The sequence below is a fragment of the Tachypleus tridentatus genome, chromosome 12 (assembly GCF_004210375.1).
Source record: "Tachypleus tridentatus isolate NWPU-2018 chromosome 12, ASM421037v1, whole genome shotgun sequence".
Lineage (NCBI taxonomy): Eukaryota > Metazoa > Arthropoda > Merostomata > Xiphosura > Limulidae > Tachypleus > Tachypleus tridentatus.
This window is the reverse complement of record NC_134836.1, coordinates 38,661,952-38,684,239: the sequence shown is the minus strand read 5'-3', so window position 1 is coordinate 38,684,239 and position 22,288 is coordinate 38,661,952.

Here is a 22,288-nt window from a genome sequence, read left to right as displayed (position 1 = left end):
GTGGTTAGGACGCTCGACTTGTAAGCTGAAGATCGTTGGTTCTGATCCCTGTTACACCAAAAATACTCGCCCTTATGATGTGACGTTCAATTCCACTATAAGAATAGCCCAAAGGTTTGCGGGGGTTGGTGATGACTAGCTGCCTTGCAATTAATCTTACACTACTGAATTACCGTTCGTTCAACAATGTTTTCCAATCTTGGAAGAATGAAACTGGTTATTCTGTACCAATACTGGCCAAATAGTTACTTAAACGCTACTTAACCGTCGACTGGCCTTCATAACTTTATCAACACCGACTTTATGCCAACAAACTCCCCATCAACCAACAATGGCCCAACCTCGGTCTATTTTCTTAATGGTGTAAAACCGTTCCGCTACTTGAGGGTTGTGAAGTAAAACAGCTTGATTTTTTTTTTACGTTTAACTGTCGATTCATCGCAGTTGGTTAGAAAATGTGGACACTTTCATTTTACAGAATTGTATATGCTTCAAGTAAGCTAATTAAGCTTAGTTCGGCTACTGATGTATTGCTGCATCTTTGAATATATTTTTAAAGTTTCTTTATTGTAGATGTCGCGTAAATCTTAGAAATGATAATAGTAGACGCCTTTGTCGTCATTACGGCTAGCTATCGCTCAAGTAGAGAGCTTACTCATATTTGCTGTTTCTACATTAAGTAAATTGAGTAAGGCTTTTTTCTAACCTTGTGACCTCTTCACCTTACATGTAGCTGTCTCTAAGAGATACAAAGACTGACTGATATGTTCTAAACATATGATTTTGGATAACAAGATGGCATGAATTTCCTCGTGGTTAGCAGTGGGGTTGTTGATCGAACGGTTCAAGGTTCGAGACTTGATGCAGATGAGTATGCTCCAATTATTTAGCTTCATTAAAAAGTGACAGCTATACACATTATTCCGTACAAGGAGCCGAACAAATTCCTGTGGTATTTGGTTTGTTTGTTTATTTGTGAATTTCGCGTAAAGCTACATAATGGCTATCTCCGCTAGCCTCCCTAATTTAGCAGTATAAGACTAGAGGGAAGGCAGCTAGTCATCATCACCCACCGCCAACTCTTGGGCTACTCTTTTACCAACGAATAGTGGGATTGATCGTCACATTATTATATCCGCACGGCTGAAAGGGCGATCATGCTTGGTGTGACGGGGATTCGTACTCGCGAACCTCGGTTTACGAGTCGATTGCCTTAACCCCTGGCCATGCTGGGCCTGGTGTTTCGTGCCGCTGTTAAGTTGTCGACCTTTTAATGAGTAGTTCGAAACAATAGATGGTTATACTTAAACCCTGAAGTCTCTGACCTGACCAGAAATTCGACGTACAAATAAGATTTTGTTTAGAATAAAAATACCAAATATTTATTTACCAAAAACAGCTTTACTATCTATAGAGGTTTATTATTCAAACTGAAGTTCACCACAGGGAAATGTACTCCAGAATTTAGCGTTGTAAGTTTATAAACTTACAGATGACCCAACGAAAAGTACAGCAGCCATTTTGTTGTTGGATTTGGTACACCAGATACAGCTTTTAGTTATTATAACGTTCCAGCTGAGTTATTTGGAAAATGAATAGTTCATTACTTGCAATACAACAAGAATATTGTTTATCAAGTATGAGTCACTGATTTGGTGAAATTAATCAAATATCCCCCCTCAGCTGTTTCCTGTTTGTAATGACAAACTTGTGTGGTTGTCCTAGCTCTATGTTTGGACTTGATCGTATCGGGTGAACGCGCTTTAGTTTCGTACAAGATCCATAATTCATTAGCCGCGATATTCTTATATCTTACTCATATTGATAAACAGTCTATCAACATGTGGTCGTAGTACACACGTGCCTGACACTAAAGGCCGTTATTGCCTATAAAACGCTTTGTGGGTAACGTTTGCACCTAAGCTTACATTCGTTGTACGCCTATATGTATAGTATAATTTGGAATATGCACGCAAAGCACCTTGTAATCAAGTCTGATATGTCCCGCCCAATATTGACACGAAATCAGTCTGCGTTTTTATATTAGTGGAACTTTTATCTATTGTTGCAGAAATGATGTAGATCACGCTAAAAAAAAAAGGAACTATGTCTTAGGCAAAATTGTAATCAAAATTTAATTCGTTTATTCAACATTTTACAACTTCTTTAGAGACATACGAGAGATATTTGTGCTCTGAGAATTCTAAAATAAAAATCAAAGAAAGTGATAGCGGAGAAATAATCCTTTATCGTGATTAAAAAAATACCGTCCCTAGTGGCACAGCGGAACGTTTGAGGACTTACAACGCTAGAAAGCGGTTTCGATACCCGTGGTGAGCAGAACACAGACAGACTATTGTGTAGCTTTGCGCTTAACTACAAACAAACAAATTAAACAATACTATCAGATCAAAAAATAACACACGATAGGTGGAAGTATTCCTTGCAAATTGTGATGACGTGTGTGAAAGATTTCAGCAATAGCCCAGTGGTTTCATGCTCTGCAATAACACTTCAGCGTTGTCGTATGGGAAGCAGTGTGGTCAGCAGTTCTCTCAGGTGTGGTAATGTCTAAATCATAGTTGTCTCTGAACTGATAATTTAGCCGATGTGTCTTCCACGACGAGAACAATGATAACGAAATAATTTGTTTACAACAACATGTGTATTCGTACACGTTCAAGGACGGATGTAAAAGAGGATAGTTTGTTTCAAAGTTTCGTTTAAATCTACATAAGGACTACCTGAACAAATTCATCCTCAATTTTTAGATACTGGGCTGTAGGGAAGGCAGCTACTCATGAGCACTCGCCGATAATCTTTTGGCTCTCCTTGTATGATCAGTTATGATTGTTACAGTTAGAGAGTGCGGAGAGTGTTTTGGGAATAATGGCCCGAAAGAACAATACACTTAAGATAAAATTGGAAACTATTCTTAACGTTCATAGTGATTGTCATACAAGTTTATGTATTTAAGTGACATAAGTAAGTTAAGTGTATTTCGAATAAGGTTTCATTTGTTTTTGTTTCTTTTTTAATTTTGCACAAAGCTACACGAGGGCTATCTGCGCCAGCCGTCCCTAATTTAGTAGTGTAAGACTAGAGGGAAGGCAGCTAGTCATTACCGCCCACCGCCAATTCTTGAACTACTTTTTACCAACGAATAGTGGAATTGAGCGTCATATTATAACGTCCCCATGGCTGAAAGAGTGAGCATGTTTGGTGTGACGAGGATTCGAGCCCGTGACCCTCGGATTAGGAGTCGAGCGCCTTAACCACCTGGCCATGCCGTGGCCAGGTTTCATTTCCTCAGTAGTTGAAGACAAACCTCATATTTGTTCTTCGACTTTTATTTTTAATAACGACTTTAAAAATCTTTAGGTTTTACACATCTCTCAATTAAAAAACTAAGTACGATTAGAAAGTAAAAGACGTGACATTGTAAACTATAAATGAAAATCTAAAAATCGGTTTTATTTTATCTGGTTTTAAAATCTTTCTGTCTGAGCTGTTTGCTTGCCATTAAAAATTAAGTCTCATAGGTTTTTTTGTTAATTAAAATATGCATTTTCAGTTAGTATTTAACTGAGTTATCACTTTTGAAATTTTCATTTTAACAATTAAGTAATTTATCTCGTCAAGATAATCTTGCCGAGTTTCTACCGAAACGTCCAGAGCAGTTCCAAGTTGTCGTTTTAAGATTTTGAGTTTCGCTTGTCAAACTAGCTTAAGGACGATTTGAATTTTTCAATGAATGATTGATGTTTCCTCCTTTAGATTTTCCAAAATTCGTCTAAAAAGTAGCGTCATTAAAAGTTTATGTAGAGCTAAAATAATTTGATAATTTTTTCCTGTCCAGTGGTTCTTAATGTAAATTATCTTTCTTTTTCTATATTGAACGAGTTTCGTGAAAGTCATAGGAAGTTCAACACCGGTAACTTTTTAAAGCACTGAAAACGTTAGTCTGTAAGCAAAGTTTAATCAAAATATGATTCAATTTTTTATCTTTGTAAACTAAGGTTTCATCGTTAAGTTCATAAATAATATTTTTTATTAAAAGTTCTGTTTCTAAGAACAAGGCCCGGCATGGCCTAGCGCGTAAGGCGTGCGACTCGTAATCCGAGGGTCGCGGGTTCGCGCCCGCGTCGCGCTAAACATGCTCGCCCCCTTGGTGGGAGCGTTATAATGCGACGGTTAATCCCACTATTCGTTGGTAAAGAGAGTAGCCCAAGAGTTGGCGGTGGGTGGTGATGACTAGCTGCCTTCCCTCTAGTCTTACACTGCAAAATTAGGGACGGCTAGCACAGATAGCCCTCGAGTAGCTTTGTGCGAAATTTCCAAACAAACAAAAATCTAAGAACAAATAAACCCTCAAAACACCTGTATATTGTTTGTTGGTCATAAAGCGCAGAGATACATGTAAGGTTATCTGTGATCTGTCCACCACGTGTTTGCTTGTTTTCTGAATTTTCTCGCAAAGCTACACGAGCGCGAGGGCTATTTATGCTAGCCATTCCTAATTTAGCAGTGTAAGACTAGAGGGAAGGCAGCTAGCCATCACCACTCACAGCCAACTCTTGGGCTACTCTTTTTACCAACGAATAGTGGGGACTGACCGTCACATTATACGCCCATACGGCTGAGAGGGCGAGCATGTTTGGTGCGACGGAGATTCGAATCCGCGACCCTCATATTACGAGTTGAACGCTTTAACCCACCTGGCCATGCCAGGCCACCACCACGTGTATCGAAACTCAGTACTTAGTAATATGAGTCCGCAGAGTTCCCGCTGTACCATTAAGGGCGCATTTTCTATGATTAGATGATGTACTAAATTTAAAATTTCAATCATCTTAATTCAGAAGATAAATATACAGAGTGGCCCAAAAATAAATGTTAAGTTGTATATGGACATTTTTTGTGGGGTGTACTCAAGGACAAACTGCACGGTGGGAAATCGTGAAATGTTGACGAAATGAAAAAGTACATCACAGGCGTACTTACGGAACTTAATAAACGAATAGATTTGTGTCAGGCAGACTTCAAATTGTGTGAACAGCAAATGGTTTTAATCTGAACATCTGCGTGATTGGCTTGGGATTAACATTCCCATAATTCCGTGCCATGTGTAAAATGGCGTTAAATAAATTGTTAATCGTTTATTTAATTTTTATTTAACTGTTGTAAATATATTATCAAGCATGAACTATATGGCTACTTTTGGGCCACCCTGTATATAAGCATGGGAAGGTTTGTTTTGAATTTCGCGCAAAGCTATTCGAGGGCTATCTGCCCTAGCCGTCCCTAATTTATCAGTGTAAGACTAGAGGGAAGGCAGCGTGTCATCACCACCCACCGCCAACTCTTGGGCTACTCTTTTACCAACGAATAGTGGGATTGACCGTCACATTATAACGCCCACACGGCTGAAAGGGCAAGCCTTTTTGGTGCGAGTGTGATTCGAACCTGCGATCCTCGGATAATGAGTCGAACGCCTTAACACGCTTGGCCATGCATAAACATGGGAAACACATTTTATTTTCGTTTAAAAGATGTACCATGAGATGAAAATTAACTCGACCTTTTCAAGTTGTCGACCTTTTTGTTAACTTCAATACTTTTTTTTTATCTTTAGAGCATTCTTAGTTATGAGTCCCCCGGTGGGATTGTGGTAAGCTTTCGGATTTACAAGTCTAAAATCAGATGTCTGATTCCCCTGAGTGAAAACTGTAAATAGTACAATGTGGCTTTGTTCTAGAAAAAAAATAAGACACTCATTGATAAATTGTAGTTAACATACACACCTATTACCTGAAATGTAATTACTTTTTAATATTATTTTAACTCTTATATTTTTAGATTAAAATATATTATCTAACCGATTCGCCAGTTTAAAAGAATTTCACAGTTAAACGATATATTAATAATTTTAAAATAAATTATTCAATTTTGCATATGGGTGTGTCCTTGTAAACTATTATATAATATAAGGAAATTATAGGTTTTAATGATGCTATTTCTTCTCACCAGTCTTGGGAGTCACCAAGTGGTTAGTATGTTGGACTGTGAAAAGGAAGATCATTGGCTTACGTCGCACTGCAGCAAAACCGCTTTTCGCAAACTGTGACGGTAAGAACTTTATAAAAGTAGCAGTCACTTCTAATTATTCGCTTACAGTAGTCCAAGAGTTGGCGGTGAGCATTGGTGATTAACTGCTTTTCGTCTAGTATATCAGTGTGATATTAATGATAGATAGCTCAAGTGATGTTTGTGTACGTTTGTGTGAATATCAGAAGCAATGAACTCAACACTGGAAACGTTTCAAAAATATAATTTTTCTCAGTATATTTAACCTTTATCCTTCATTCAGTTAATATATGAACAATGATTATCCAATAATAACATAACATAATGGTTTGGGATAACATACGGCCTATTGGTGTATCTCGGCTTTTCCACACCCTGAACTAAATTAACTTAAAAAAAAAACACTTAAATACAGTCCTTATCATTCACATACTTATTCAGCTTTTTCTTAAACTCATTTAAGTTTACTGCCTCTTCAAAATATGAAGGCAAACCATCCCAAAAGCCAACTGCCCTGCTAGGAAAATTAGTTGAAGATGACTCCTACCTTGCTAAAGGCCTTACAATTCTCAACATTAAACATGAAAAAAGATAATTCCTCAACAATATCAATTACTTCTATAATCTCAAATAACTTAATTAAATTCTCTCTAGCTCTTCTTTTTTCAAGAGGAAAGAATTTGAGAAATTTCAGTCTCTTTTTGTGTAACAACGTCTTTATCCCAGACACCATTTTAGTTACTCTTCTTTGAACCCTTTTCAATGTCTTTCCTAAGACTGAACACCTAATTCCAAATGTGGCCTAACCAGTGACTCATACAATCACATTGTAGCTTCTTTAGACTTACTTTCAATATTTCTATAGATACAACTAAAATTCCATTTACCCCACCACTACCCACAACACACCGCTTTGATGACTTTAGAAACTGATCGACTATTACACCAAGATCCCTTTCCTTCATAACACTGTTAATGTTATTTCCATCCAAATTATATTTATAATTCAAATTATGATAGCCCACGTGCATCTATTATAATTAAAACCAACCTGCCTTTAATTTTCCTAACTCACTAAATGATCTAAATCCTTTTGTAAATCAGCAGCATCCTCTTCACATCCAGCAACACCCAAGACAGTGGTATCACCTGTAAATGTAAGTACTATTTTTACTATTCCTTCATTTGTGTGGGCGTACCTTTTCAAAGAGCATCAAAAGATTTGAAAGGCAAGAAGATTCCTCGGATTACGATTAACAACCTGGCCATGCCGGGCCTCAGTTGAAGAGTCAAGCTTTAGTCTGTAATAAACTAAACCTGCTCTGCATTTTTACCTGTCACGGTTAGTAATCTCGTTGTTTGGTTATACGTAACCATTACAGCCAAAGGGAATAGTTAGTTAGTTAGTTTGTAGTTAAGAGCAAAGATGCACAATGGACTATCTCTGCTATGCCCACAACGATTATCGAAACCCGATTTCTAGCAGTAGAAGTCAGAAGACACACCACTGTACTACTGTGGTGTTATTTGAACGGTTACTTTCTGTCTCGTCATTAGTTTTTAAATCTTGGGATTTCTGACTTGCCCATGTCTCATAAAAATGTATTTAAGTTAAAATAACAAATGTTCTTATTCCACTTAGAGTTCAAGTTTGTAAATGAAATGAATTATTAGTTTTGTTTAATCAGCATAACATAATATTTAGGGTAAAAACGTACTTTGTCAATTCCATTAAAAAGTATATGTTGCAGTATTTAGGTGTTATTACATTTTATATTCCTACCTTTCGGTGGTTTAATGATAAATTTAATAGAGTATAACACTAAAGATCAGATTTCAATTCCTGCGGTGGGAAAAGCACAATTTGTTTTGTGACTTACTTTGTACTTAACAACAAATATATATTCATACATATATAGTATTAAGAATATCATAATAACTTTACGATTGAAATTAATTCTAAATATTTCTCTTTAGTCACGTGAATAGCCCCCTGTAAAGGTCGCGGGTTCGAATCCCCGTCGCACCAAACATGCTTGCCCTTTCAACCATAGGGATGTTATAACGATACGGGAAACTCCACCATTCGTTAATAAAAGAGTAGCCCAAGATTCGGTGGTGAGTGATGATGACTAACTGCCTTTCCTCTAGTCTTACGCTGCTGAATTAGGGACGGCTAGCGCGGATAGCCTTCGCGTAGCTTTGTGCGAAATTAAAAAAACAAAAAAAACAAAAAGCCCCTATAAATATTTAAAAATTATAATAGAAAGAGGGTTAATGATTGCATTCTGTATCATCGTTCTAATTCTGTATTAGAAAATTCTATATATGCAGCACATTATATGAACATTGATAATTTTGGTTAAGTTAAAACTAAAAAGAGATTTATCAATGTCTTTATATCAGCATAGCAGACATGATAAATGCTTCATTTTTGCAATTCTATATAAAGAGTATGACTACATAAGAACAAAAATTCACTTTGTTATTTAATAAGTGTAAAGACCTTAATTTTCAGTTTCCACGTTCCGATAAGATATTCCTTGTAATCACGACATGCTTTACATCTTCCATTTCTCTCTCCCTCTGACAGTTTTCCTAATTACGTAGCTTTTCTCTTAATGAAAATCGATATTATCTACATTTCCGCCTGAAGAGACTGGCATTGTTCTGGTGCTGAACAAGTTGAAGTGAAGTAATCTACGTATTGATGTAATAGAATTGATCCCTTGTGACATCATCCGGATCAAAACGTCACGAGCCGTCAGTCCTCATCCTCATCACTTCTATTGGTTTTCATCAGAAGCTCTCAAATATCACGAATTTTCTCGGTAAGTGGGCGTGTGAACTCTACAGAAAGGTAATAATGATTCATATCACGTCAAAGATATGCCCCTCACACTAAATTTAAAAATGTTTGACGTAGATTTCAGTGAACGACCGATTTTAAAACACTTCCCCCTTTATCGAAAATATAATTATTTAATCTAAGTTTAGTAAGTACTACTTTCATGTAGTTTTTTAATGGAAATAAGTATTCATGCAAATATTATGAGAGTCTTTGCCTTCCATTATAAAGGAACTTTCTGCAGTTTTCACATACAAAGAATAAGACAACATTTTCTGAACCAAGAACTAAATTACAAATAAAAACAACATTTGGATGTTTTATCTTATGATTCATGTAGTCAGCTTATGACTGAGTTGTGATTTGCTTATTTCTGATTCAGTTTAACACTCTCTCATACATTAATATTTATCCAACCAGCATGTATAATTGTCAGAAATGAATCTGGTTTTGAATTTTTTGTTTTTTTATATTTAATCCAAATTGGATTTGGTTTATTCTTTTCTGATCTACAAAATGATTTGCTAGTTTAAAAAACATCAAAGAAACATATTAAGAAGTGGCAATTCTATAAAATAACACAATTTTATTTTAGATTATTTACAATGTTGTTGTTGTTTTCATTCTAAATTACTTTTCAGGAGTTGATAAACTTATAATTCACAAGAATTAAAACGAAAAGAATTAGGAATAATACCACAAAAATTTCACATGTAAAATAAAAACGGGTAGATAACGTACACTTGGTAAAAAAATAATCTTTGAAACCCTTACAAAAAACTGGTAATTTTTTAATAAATAAATTATGTACAGTTTGTTCCTATGAATATTTCGAAGGTATTTATATGAAAAATTAGTAATTGTTTACGACTTGAACAAAATATGCTTCAAAGTTGAAAAATATGCAAGGTTAACCATATTTATAAGAGGCAGTAACTATCCTACACGTATAATATAATAATGAAACATATTCTCCAATGATAGTTGAGTATCATTTATGTACTCTAAGAAAACCTAGCATTCAGTTTACATATTATATTGCTATTTAGATTATCGTGTGCGCATTTTCGAAGTTAATCAGAGCTATGTACGACTTTTCTAAGATAAATAAAAGCATTACCCTCATTATGAAATGTGGGCTGAGCAGATAGCCCTTTGTGGCTTTGCTATACGAAACACACACACATTATGAAATATGTAACGACCTGGGTAAAATCTTTGAGTTTATATGATTCTTCTCAAAGGTTAGCAAAAATGTATAATAGATTCTGTAGTGGTGGGTAAAGTGTTGTCATTACAATTACAAATGGGCTCGGTATGGCCAGGTGGTTATGGTGCTCGACTCACAATCCGAGGGGTGCGAGTTCGAATCTCCGTCACACCAAACATGCTTGTCCTTTCAGTTGTAAGGGCGTTATATATTATGGCCAATCCCATTATTCGTTGATAAAAGAGTAACCCAAGAATTGGCGGTGGCTGGTTGTTCAAACTTAGAGATAGCAGCAGTTAATAAAAAATCTTAACAACTTTGCTGTAAATACAAATATGAAAACTACAATATGAGTGAAAAAAAAAACTTACAAGTAAGAAAACTCTATTGTGACAAGTAATCCATTGTGGTTGTTGTATTTCAGTTAAATTGTCCCTAAATATGAACATGTACGGGAAATGAAAAGAAAATAATGTGATTTTATAATACTGCCTACGAGAGGAGGGTCAGTCAGGTAACACGTCCCAGGTTTCAGAATTCAGGTCATGTCGATGCAAACATCTCCTTGGATATACATTCCCGTATTGAGTTTTGCTGAGAAAAGGGTGTTCTGTTCAAAGCATTCCAGAGGAGAATTTAGCAACCACATCTGATGCAGCGTATTAGGGAAGTGTAATCGTTTTTGTACTGTCTTATAAATACAATAACACATTCTAATGAAATTTAGCCAGTGTTGAACTGGTGAACTATGTTGTTTTAAAACTGTCACACATGTGTATTACTGTCATGTTTTAAGTGTGTGATGCATGATTGTTGTATAGCAAACATTCATTTAATCACTTCAGTAAAGGTACTGTATCCAGTTGAGAAGTATGCATGATGTATTACAGTGCGAATTCATAAATCAGTTTACTGTATTAGTATTATAGATAATTATGTGCAAAGTACTCAGAGTTTTACTTTACTATTATAGCCATAATGAAATTCATATTTTATATTTCTGAAAGAATGGGCCTGTCATGGCCAGGTGGTTAAGGTTCTCGACTCATATTCCAAGGGTCGCGGGTTCGAATTCCCGTCACAACAAACGTGCTTGCACTTTCAGCCGTGGAGGCGTCATAATGTTACGGTCAATCCTACTATTCGTTGGTAAAGGAGTAGCCCAAGAGTTGGCGGTGAGTGGTGATGACTAGCTGCTTTCCCTCTAGTCTTACACTGCTAAATTAGGGACGGCTAGCGCAGATAGCCCTCGAGTAGCTTTGCGCGAAATTCAAAACAAACAAGTTTAGTAACCTTTTTAATTTCTACTACGTGAAATCAACGTCAAAAGACGTTTAATGTTTAAGCTGACGTTTAATGCTACTTGTGGTACAAATGACTACTCTCGTTTTCGGTAAGCTTAAATGGCAATTGAGGCACAAGCACGTCGTCCCACCATCCCCGTGAAACAAACGAAATTAATACCCGAGATAATCCTGTTCGAAGATATACCTATATTTCAGTACACCTCTAACAGCATAAGCAAAATTTTGTGCAAAAAAAACAAACAAACTATATATCAGTTAGCCTACACTGACAACAAAACAGAATAACATCAGTAATGTGTTTTAAACTTAAACTGTTCAAGAATTTCTATTTTTACAAGCTTTAAATCTCTTTGAAAAGTGACGTCTGTTTTGTTCTGGTACATTAAACACGTCTGTCATTCAAAATGTAATATGTACCTACGCATGTTAAAAGGCTGGAACATCAATATTGTGTTTTGTAATCCATGCTGGAGAAATATGATATAGATATATAGTTAATGTCTCCAATCATAGCATTCACTATTCATCAGTTTGATTGTACACATTATTCCTCATTGCCAATTCCAAATTCATTTTCATGAAAATTCATTTCAGAATAGTTTCAAAAGAATCGCTAGCATGCTCTAAAATAATATTCTTACAAACACATAAAGAGTTGAAGCGTTTGTAACAAAACGTTTGTCTGGTAGAACTTTACTTTTTCCGTCATATTAAAACAGATTGCTTTGTTCGTACTTAAAATAATTAAACTAACGAGGTATTCCGCGACGCTGTGACGTGGGCGTGATAATATATCTCAAAAATGAGATCAATTTATTTTATTAAAACTATTATAAAAGTGCGTAATATTTTCGTAACGGCACTATAGAGAACGCTGTACTTAAAACGAAAACAAGGAAAGAAATTCCACTACTTGTCTTTGTAAACAAATATTATAAGCTGGTCTTAGTGCGGAACTCCAGTATTTGCACAGTTAATCTAACCGTAGTGAAAATTACATTGCTAAATAAATTCTGATTTGATCAGATTATGACAGAAAATTAACTTATCAGGCGTGAGAACTTTAATGAACTTCAGTGGTCTGTTGAATAGAAAGGATACGACGTTTCGGATTCTATTTTGAGGCCTTTTTCAGGTCAGCTCAGCTGTTCCAGTGCTCATCATCAGTAACATCTAGGATAAACGAGAATTACAGTTAGATATTTTGAAGTACTTCATTGTGAAGAAGTGACAAGAACGTAATGTTGTATCTTTGTGATATCCAACCCAGAAGCTTGATTCATTGAATCATCTATTATGATTTAGTGTAGTCGTTCCAAAAAGTGACTCCTGGGGTCAGCTGACGTTTTCTCTAAAAAAAAGCTTGAAACACATGCTCTTTAATTTAGTAAACTAGGTTGAACGTCACTAACTCTTCCCTAAGCGTGAAATTGCCAATATTAGGGCTGAGATGTCCTTAGTAATGAGCGTCAGTAATAAAGTAAAATATTGAATAAGAAAGACAGTTTCACCTGTTTTCAGCTTTCAGGGACCAGTCTACTGTCGTGCACATGTTAAATATATTCTATAAAAATTCAGATGATAGAAATAAAGATACTTTACATAGCATTATGTTATATCTCAAGATTGCTTCACTTAACTTTCGTGAACATAGTATATTTTCTTTAAGAACTAAGCTTTTGTCAAATAATTTCAAGACACTTAAGTTTCAGTCTATAAGGCATTTATACCAAGGACATTCGTAATATTATGAGTATGATGAATACAACTTGTGATATAATATATAGCATTTGGTCTTTCCTGAAGATATTAATTTCGATCAAAGCTGATAAAGGTTATTAAACAACATTGCAAAGTAAAACAACGAATGTGTGTATATGTTTTCTTACAGCAAAGCCACATCGGGCTATCTGCTGAGTCCATCCACCGAGGTGAATCGAACCCCTGATTTTAGTAAAACAACGAATACGATTTTGAATTTTATTTAACGTGTACAAAGTATTAAATATAAACAGAACTTAAGTAACTAACCTCGATACACTGATTGATTATGAGAAAGCAGAATTTCATGTTGCATAATATACAAACTTAGAACATAATATTTCCAAACTATGCACATTGTTACACACACTCTCTATATATGAATTTAAGTTAGAGTATTTTACACTTTTTAAATGCATAACTCGTCATTATACTTTACAACTTTTAAGAAATAATGCGTTAGTTCATAACTAGATTAGCGGTATGGTTGTTTTTATTACTGCTGTGAAAACCTATATGATAATAAAGGTACTTACTTCACAGCATTTCGTAGGTTGTGTAGCCATTGATCAAAATTAAAGTGCTTGGTTTATGTGCATCCTGGAAGAAACAAATTAAGCTGATATAGCGATAAACGCATGAATTGTCTGGATTCCCTCATTTATTTTCCGAACCCTCTGAACATTTGTCACTCTTCAGAAGAAATTATACCTTGGATTCGGTGCGAAGAACAATATAAGTGTCCCCTGGGTTCTGTGTGAGGAGTAAAATAGAAGCTTCTTGACAGGAGACATCCCAGTTGTAGTAGATACTTTTACTGGTATTTTCACAAGGCACAAAGAGCTCTCATGTGAGCTATTCGTCAATACCTATTCTGCTCTAGTTCCAAGTAAGTTGGAGAAGTTCACGAAAATAACAGTAAAACGGTCCAGGATCGATCAGAGTTTTGTTGTCACTCTCAGACAAACCTGTGCTCATTAACTTTACTGCGTGTTCGTCAGGGTTCAATACGTATTTGTAACTTTCTAGTTCTTTCTGATGTCGTGAAAACGAGCTATAAGTTTTACATTTAGCATAGTTTATTCATGTTCGATTAATTTCGGAATGAATTTGGTCAAACGGATAGAAGCGTTTAACAAAGTATTTTGCAAATTGTTGACTTTGACCTATTATGTTTAACTACAAGTCAGCCACAAATCATAAAAAAACTACAATAATGAGCCGCACTTAAATGTAGGTTTACTTGGGTTAGTCGGTATCCGATTATTTTCCTTTAAATGATAAAAATACTATAGTAACAAGAAAGAAAAATCACATAACCTCTTCTAATAATACTTTGGTATTTCACTTGTTTTCATTAATTATGCATTCAAATTTTACGTAAAGTTTTTTTAACATTAAATTTCAATACATTCTACCCACCCAAAACCTAATGATATTCGTACGAAACGTATCACAAGTCGATGCACAGTTTGAAGAAAATTCTCACAAAAACATAGCATCTTTTAGTATGTAGTTTGTATGACATTTAACGTTTTCAGCAATCAGTAATTTGCGAATTTATATCTACATGTATTTGCCCCTTAATGTCGTATTCTATTAACGTTCGAGAACATAAGAAACTTACTTTTCATCACCGATTTGTATTTTATTGTTATATCTCACGAGTCGTCATAGTTTGACAAAATATGAAAGGATCAATTTTCAGTCATCCATGTACTAATATAAAATGATCATTAGGGGAGCAGCATACAGCATCCAACTTCTTATAGACTATTGTTTACATGATGTTAAATAACTTTTAATTTTACCCGAAAAGTTTCAAGTATATTAAAAAGTGTATTTAAAACTTGAGGAAACTTAATGTATGCTCCTAAATAATATACGTAGTTTTGTTTATTAGTCTCTGATATTTTATTATAGCCTAATTGTTGATAGTATTTTTCAAACAAACTGATATAAAAGTCTGAACTGAAGAAACCAAAGACAATTGTACGTGTCACAAATATTTTATTTATTGGTGAAACCATGGCAGTAATAAATGCAATATTTATTAAACGTACAATTGTCTTTGTTTTCCTAAATTCTGTTATTATGAGTTTTACTGAGCACTGACAGTTTCAAGTAATAAGTGTACTATAAGACTTGTCCCATGAACCACTCATATGAACATTTTTTTCTATTATCTGCGTATTGCGTACATCTTTGTTTATTATTATTATTTAACTAACCACTCATATAAACATTTTTTTACATTATCTGCGTATTGCGTACATCTTTGTTTATTATCATTATTTGACTAATCACTCACATAAACATTTTTTCTATTATCTGCGTGTTACGTACACCTTTGTTTATTATTATTATTTAACTTGTCGTTGTTTGTTGTTGTTGTTTTTTGGAATTTAACAAAGCTACTCATATAAACATTTTTCTTTCTATTATTTACCAACGAATAGTGGGATTGACCGTTCATCTGGGAGGGCGAGCATGTTTTTTCAGATTACGAAGCGCACGCCTTAACGCGCTGGGCCATGCCGGGCCCATTTAACTTGTCATTTTGATGTTTCCGTATGACTGGCCAGGTGGTTAAAGCACTCGACTCGTAACTTCAGGGTCGGGGATTTCAATCCCCATCACACCAAACATGCTCGCCCTTTCAGCCGTGGGGGTGTTATAATGTTACGATCAATCCTACTATTCGTTGGTAAAAGAGTAGCTCAAGAGTTGGCGGTGGGTGGTGATGACTAGCTTCCTTACCTTTAGTCTTACACTGCTACATTAGGGAGGGCTAGCGCAGATAGCCCTCGTTTAGCCTTGTGCAAAATTCAAAACAAACAAACAAAGTGTTACGAGCTTCAGTGATATCATAAATATATAATCACGGTTATCTTAAATTCTATTAAAATCTTATGACATAAAGTGGTCTCTGAAACATGTAATAATAAATCTTGAACAAGATATTTGCGACACATTACTCTATTTGGATTTTAACATTTAGAGTTTGAAATACATTTATAATGCCTAGCTGTATTGAACTTTACGATTTAGAAGCTGTGAAAACTAGGAACTTTAAGATGCTTCAGTATTAGGAATTGAGAGTTGAAAGTGTAAATTATCTTTTATACACTGAAGCAAAATGAAACAGCATTTAGAACAATAGCCAAGTGAGACAATGGTGCTTTACTATTTTACTGTCTTTCTCTCTGCAGCAATAGTGTCTTGCTATTTTCCTGTTCTCTTTCTGTCCGAGATAGTAGTGTCTCACTATTTTTCTGTGTACTTTCTGCCCGAGACAATAGTGTCTCACTATTTTCCTGTCCTCTTTCTGTCCGAGATAGCAGTGTCTCACTATTTTTCTGTGTACTTTCTGCCCGAGACAATAGTGTCTCACTATTTTCCTGTCCTTTTTCTGTTTGAGACAGTAGTGTCTCACTATTTTCCTGTTCTCTTTCTGTCCGAGACAGTAATGTCTTGCTATTTTCCTGTTCTCTTTCTGTCCGAGATAGTAGTGTCTCACTATTTTTCTGTGTACTTTCTGCCCGAGACAATAGTGTCTCACTATTTTTCTGTTCTCTTTCTGTCCGAGACAGTAGTGTCTCATTATTTTTCTGTGCGCTTTCTGTCCGAGACAGTAGTGTCTCATTATTTTTCTGTGCACTTTCTGTCCGAGACAGTAGTGTCTCATTATTTTCCTGTCCTCTTTCTGTCCGAGACAGTAGTGTCTCACTATTTTCCTGTCCTTTTTCTGTTTGAGACAGTAGTGTCTCATTATTTTCCTGTCCTCTTTCTGTCCGAGACAGTAGTGTCTCACTATTTTCCTGTCCTTTTTCTGTTTGAGACAGTAGTGCCTCACTATTTTTCTGTTCTCTTTCTGTCCGAGACAGTAGTGTCTCACTATTTTCCTGAACTTTTTCTGTTTGAGACAGTAGTGTCTCACTATTTTTCTGTTCTCTTTCTGTCCGAGACAGTAGTGTCTCATTATTTTTCTGTGCGCTTTCTGTCCGAGACAGTAGTGTCTCATTATTTTTCTGTGGACTTTCTGTCCGAGACAGTAGTGCCTCACTATTTTTCTGTTCTCTTTCTGTCCGAGACAGTAGTGTCTCACTATTATCTTGTCTTCTTTCCATCAAGCTTGTACTTTTCTCTGAAAATTTTTACCTAAGAATATTTTATTAAATTGTTGAGATAAGGTTTTTCTATTATAATTCCTTTCCTTTTGGTACAGAAGAAAAAAATCCTCGTTAGCAAGATTTATTTCCTCTACGTCATACGTCACAACATGTAAAACAACACCTGAAAATACCTATATTGTGTACTACACGCTGTATGTGTCACATTATGTAAAGTGACACTTAGAAATCTTATATTTCACATGATTCAAAATGACACTAGGAAGTCCTTATAATGTATAGAATTCGCTGTATGTATCACACCATGTAAAATGACTGTTAAATGCTTATATTGTGCACCACACCTAACTATGCCACATCAAACAACACTAGGAAATGCCTATACTAAACCTCAAAGAGGTTCAACAAAGCGTTTTTATGGTTTTAAAAATAACCAAGTATTTTGATCAGATTTGCAACAAATAACATTGTTGTAGTAATTCGGTAACGCCATTTATTAAGATAAAATTTAAGTGTTTACGTTAGTAAGCAAAACTGAGCTAGTATAGAAAATTACTTGTATGATAACAGGATGGTTCGTTTGGAATTAAGACATAAACACTATAACAGGATCCGAATCGACACTACTGTTGGTAGTTCTTATACGTATCTCTGGATTTAAACAGGTATGATAGTTCTGTTTTAAGTGTCTACCGTCATAGAAATAATTATAAATTTAAGTAGGATCGACGTCATACTGAAGGTCCCTAACTTTCTAAATACAGTTAATACTTTAAGTAGTATGGTTCTGTTTTAAGTGTCTATTATTCTATGTATAATTACTGATTTGAATAGAAGTTACGCCATATCGAAGACATATAGCTTTATATACGTACTTATAAACTTAAACAAATACGTCGTTAATGTAAATCAATAAGTTTTTAAACGTGATTGTGAATTGAAATATTTCATCGCATGAATAACACAAACGAAAGTCATGGAAACAGTTTTCTTCATCCTGATTGACGTTGTAATAATAATGTGAACAGGCACTATAAAGCTTGGTTAGTTAGTTAATACATAAGCTGTATTTTGTTATTTTAAACTGACACCACATCTGCTCGCAGCTCAAGATAGAAGGCTATTTTCCACTTAATGACTGCACAGTCTTAAGAATCGTTCGTGTCGTTTATTAATCTGTCACACTTGTCACTTGTATCTTAATAATATTGTTTCATAAAATTCTTGAGTGATTAATAGCATGAATGTTTCGAACAGGATGTAACTTGTGGTTGTAACCTCAAGCGTCGAACAGAAGAATTCGTTTTCCTTGTAACCCGCCTTATTTAATCACGGTTGTTTATTTGTTTGTTTCGAGCGCAATTCTGTATGTATCACAGCAGATTTCATATTTTTGTCAAACATCTTGTTGCATAAAAGGCTGTCTATACTGTGCATAGCTCCCAATGCAGGGATCGAACCTCGATTTCTAACTTTATAAACTCTCAAAATTACCACTGGTTCATTGCAAATAGAATATCGGTTGACAGGAAATATTACCCCTGAAGTTGCTTTATTTTTTAAAACAAACTCGCATATGAACAAATTTTATAGTGTACGAAAAACATAACTGAAATTGTAGTTTATGAACAAAACTTTTACTTTGTAAAAATATTAAGCTTAAAACAATATTTGGTTACGATACTAGCATCTCATATTCCATTCTCACCCATCTAATCTCTAAAGTATTTCATTTTTAGTGGTCCTCAGATAGCTCCTGACAGGTAAACTGTTTAATAAGTCCAAATAAACGTTTTAGCAACTTTTGTTTTCTCGTATCTCAGTCGTCTTGAAGAGAAATGCTTTTCGGAGAAAAAAAAACCGTTAGCAATATAACAGATGTTTTTTGTTGTTTTTTTCATCTGGACAATGTAGAACTGTTACAGTTTAACATTAATATGTCTGTCGTACCCCAACCAGCCTGATGAAAACTAGTACTGGCGAAAGGTCTCGTCGGCTTTGAATATAGCAGCTATCTACTAGCATATGAAGAGGTTACAGTTGTCACAACGTTCAAAGTCCAACACACTTACATAAAAGTCTGGTTATGCGACAATTAGCTAAACCTCTTAGGTCAACTATCATAGTTAGTTTCAATGTATTGAAAATCAAATATGTTTGCCCTTTCAACCGTAGAGGCGTTATAATGTTACTGTCAATCCCTCTATTTTTGGTAGCTCAAGAGTTGGCATTTGGTGGTTATGACTAGCTATCTTCCTTCTAGGCTTACACTGCTAAATTAGGGACGATTAGCGCAGATAGCCTTAATATGGCTAGCTTTGCTTGAAATTTAAAAACAAACAAACAAACATTGAACTTACTATTCATTTGTTCAGGTCTGATTTCTCACTAAACAAGCTTTTTTTGACATATTTGTATCTACAAGAGTGTGTCTTTGTGCTAATAGAATATTTAATTACGGCGTCAGTTTTTTGTATCAGCAAATCATTAGTTTATTGATATGGAAAAATATTGCTGCTCAGTTCCCAACATAAATTTATGTTGAAAACTTAACTTCACTTAAACAGTGTGTTGGGTAAAAGGCAAACATTTTTGATGACATCAAACACTGACTATAGTGTATTAGTATAAAATTCCAAATATATTGTTCATATATACTATTTGTTCTTGATAAAATGGTAGCGAACTGCACCACTTTTGCTTCATTCCCACAGTCACCTATTCCATCCAAGAATCACGAAACCCTCACGTGCTCAGTTTGTTAGAACATTAAAGAAGCCTCTGTCCTGAGCTAAGATAGGGCAGAATCAGACGGCTCTCTCTCAGCAACAAGTTTATAACTACTCAAACTAGTTGAAACTTACCATATTAGGACCAGAAACCTAACTATTTCACTACCTATATACTATAGCAATTACCCCACTTACCTGAATAAAATACATTTCGCCATACAATATCATGCATGACAACATTTACACAAACTAATTCTGACTAAATTATAGAATGTCTAACCATATACGTGTACTTTAATATTTTTAAAGTTTATCTTTATGGAATGTCTAACCATATACGTGTACTTTAGTATTTTTAATGTTTATCTTTATGGAATGTCTAACCATATATGTGTACTTTAGTATTTTTAAAGTTTATCTTTATAGAGTATCTAACCATAGTATTTTTAAAGTTTATATTTATAGGGTATCTAACCATAGTATTTTTAAAGTTTATATTTATAGAGTATCTAACCATAGTATTTTTAAAGTTTATATTTATAGAGTGTCTAACCACACTATTCTTAAAGTTTATCACTTCATCATAACTCCAGTCTCCACTTTATCTGGGCACTGAACGTACTTTAATTCGCCCCCATGGGTTTTCTCGGAATTCTCCCATTTCCTTCCTCACTATTAAATTCTAGGCATCAGAGCTGTAAATCTTAGCCATAAAATATGGATTTACAGCTCCCTTTCAGGCCCTAAAAAGGCCCGTTTGTTGATATCGCACTGTTTCTTCTCGTCCTTTCATCAACCTCGCGGGAAACTTCGCCTCATTCACCATACTCCACGCCTATATCACCTACCTCGTGCATTAAAACCTTGTGATTATGGCAAGTAAAATTATCCTTCCGCTATAGTTAATATATATAATCTCTAGACAAACAATAACTACCCCTTGCGTAGCATAGGAAGATAAATCTGTCTTTGAACAGTCCCAGATATTTACTTCTCGGTAACCGACTTTTAAGAGAAATTATTTATTTGTTCTTATGTAAATTTCTATAAGATTTTGCGTTGTAGATTTGGAATCTCTTTCTTTCTCAGTTGCCCCCTCACTCACTCATTTGGTCACTTTGCCTTGCTCTGTACGCAGTCAAAACAAAGTCAGATCTTTTTCCTTGCATGATATTCACGACACATTAAAATTCTGCAAATTTTTGTTTCTTATAATCTTTTAGATTATAGTTCTGTAACTTTTAATTTTTTTTTTTGGAAAATCGTTTCAAATTCTGGCTGCCTCCCGTTAAAGTAAAACCGAAATTGCAAAAGTTACCCAATCTGCTATATTTGTGAAAAATAAGTAACAGTTTTACAAAGGAAGAGCATCAAACAGAAGGTATAGATAAGTTACTACCACTATTTCGGGTGTAAAATTGGTGAGCAAGAAAAACACATGGCTCCACATGTGAGTTGTATAGTTTGCGCATCTGGCTTGACACAGTAGCTAAGTCAGAAGACAGCAAGCATGCCATTTGTAGTTACCATGATATGGCGTTAGCCCAAAGATCAACCAACAGGCTGTTAATTTTGTGTGACTAATGTTTCTAAATACTCAGGCAAAATAATAGATTAAATATCCCCATATTACATCTGCAATGAAATCAATGTCTTAAGGGGATGATCTTTCAGTGCCAAATGCAGTAGCGAATTGGGAAACAGAAGAGTTATTCTGCGAAGAAGAAATGAATCATCTTCATCCTCTTCATCTAGGACTTACATTCCTGCGAAGCCTTAACATAAATTACTTTATCTCATCATACAAGAAGAGCTAAATGATCTGATTTATGAATTGCCCTTATCTCTATCAAAGCAACATGAAAAGCGTGTTCTGGCTTAGAGCAATGAAAATTATTAGTTCCAGGAAAAAGATTTTCAATTTACCAAAGTCACCATCAAAGTCTTGCTTCTCACTACAGCATGTAAGGTACTTTGTGTTTCCTTACAAATGTTTATAAACTAATAGAAGAATTAGTGGGTACTATACATCATCCTCAAGAATGGAGATATTTTTGTTGACTCATCTAAAGTCAGTCTGAAAGCCGAACTTCTGCACAATTGGAACACTAAGCCATCAATTCTTGTACGCTCGCAGTGAACATGAAAAAAACTTATCAAAATCTACAGACTATATTTGAGGTCATCAAATATGATCACCATAGATGGAA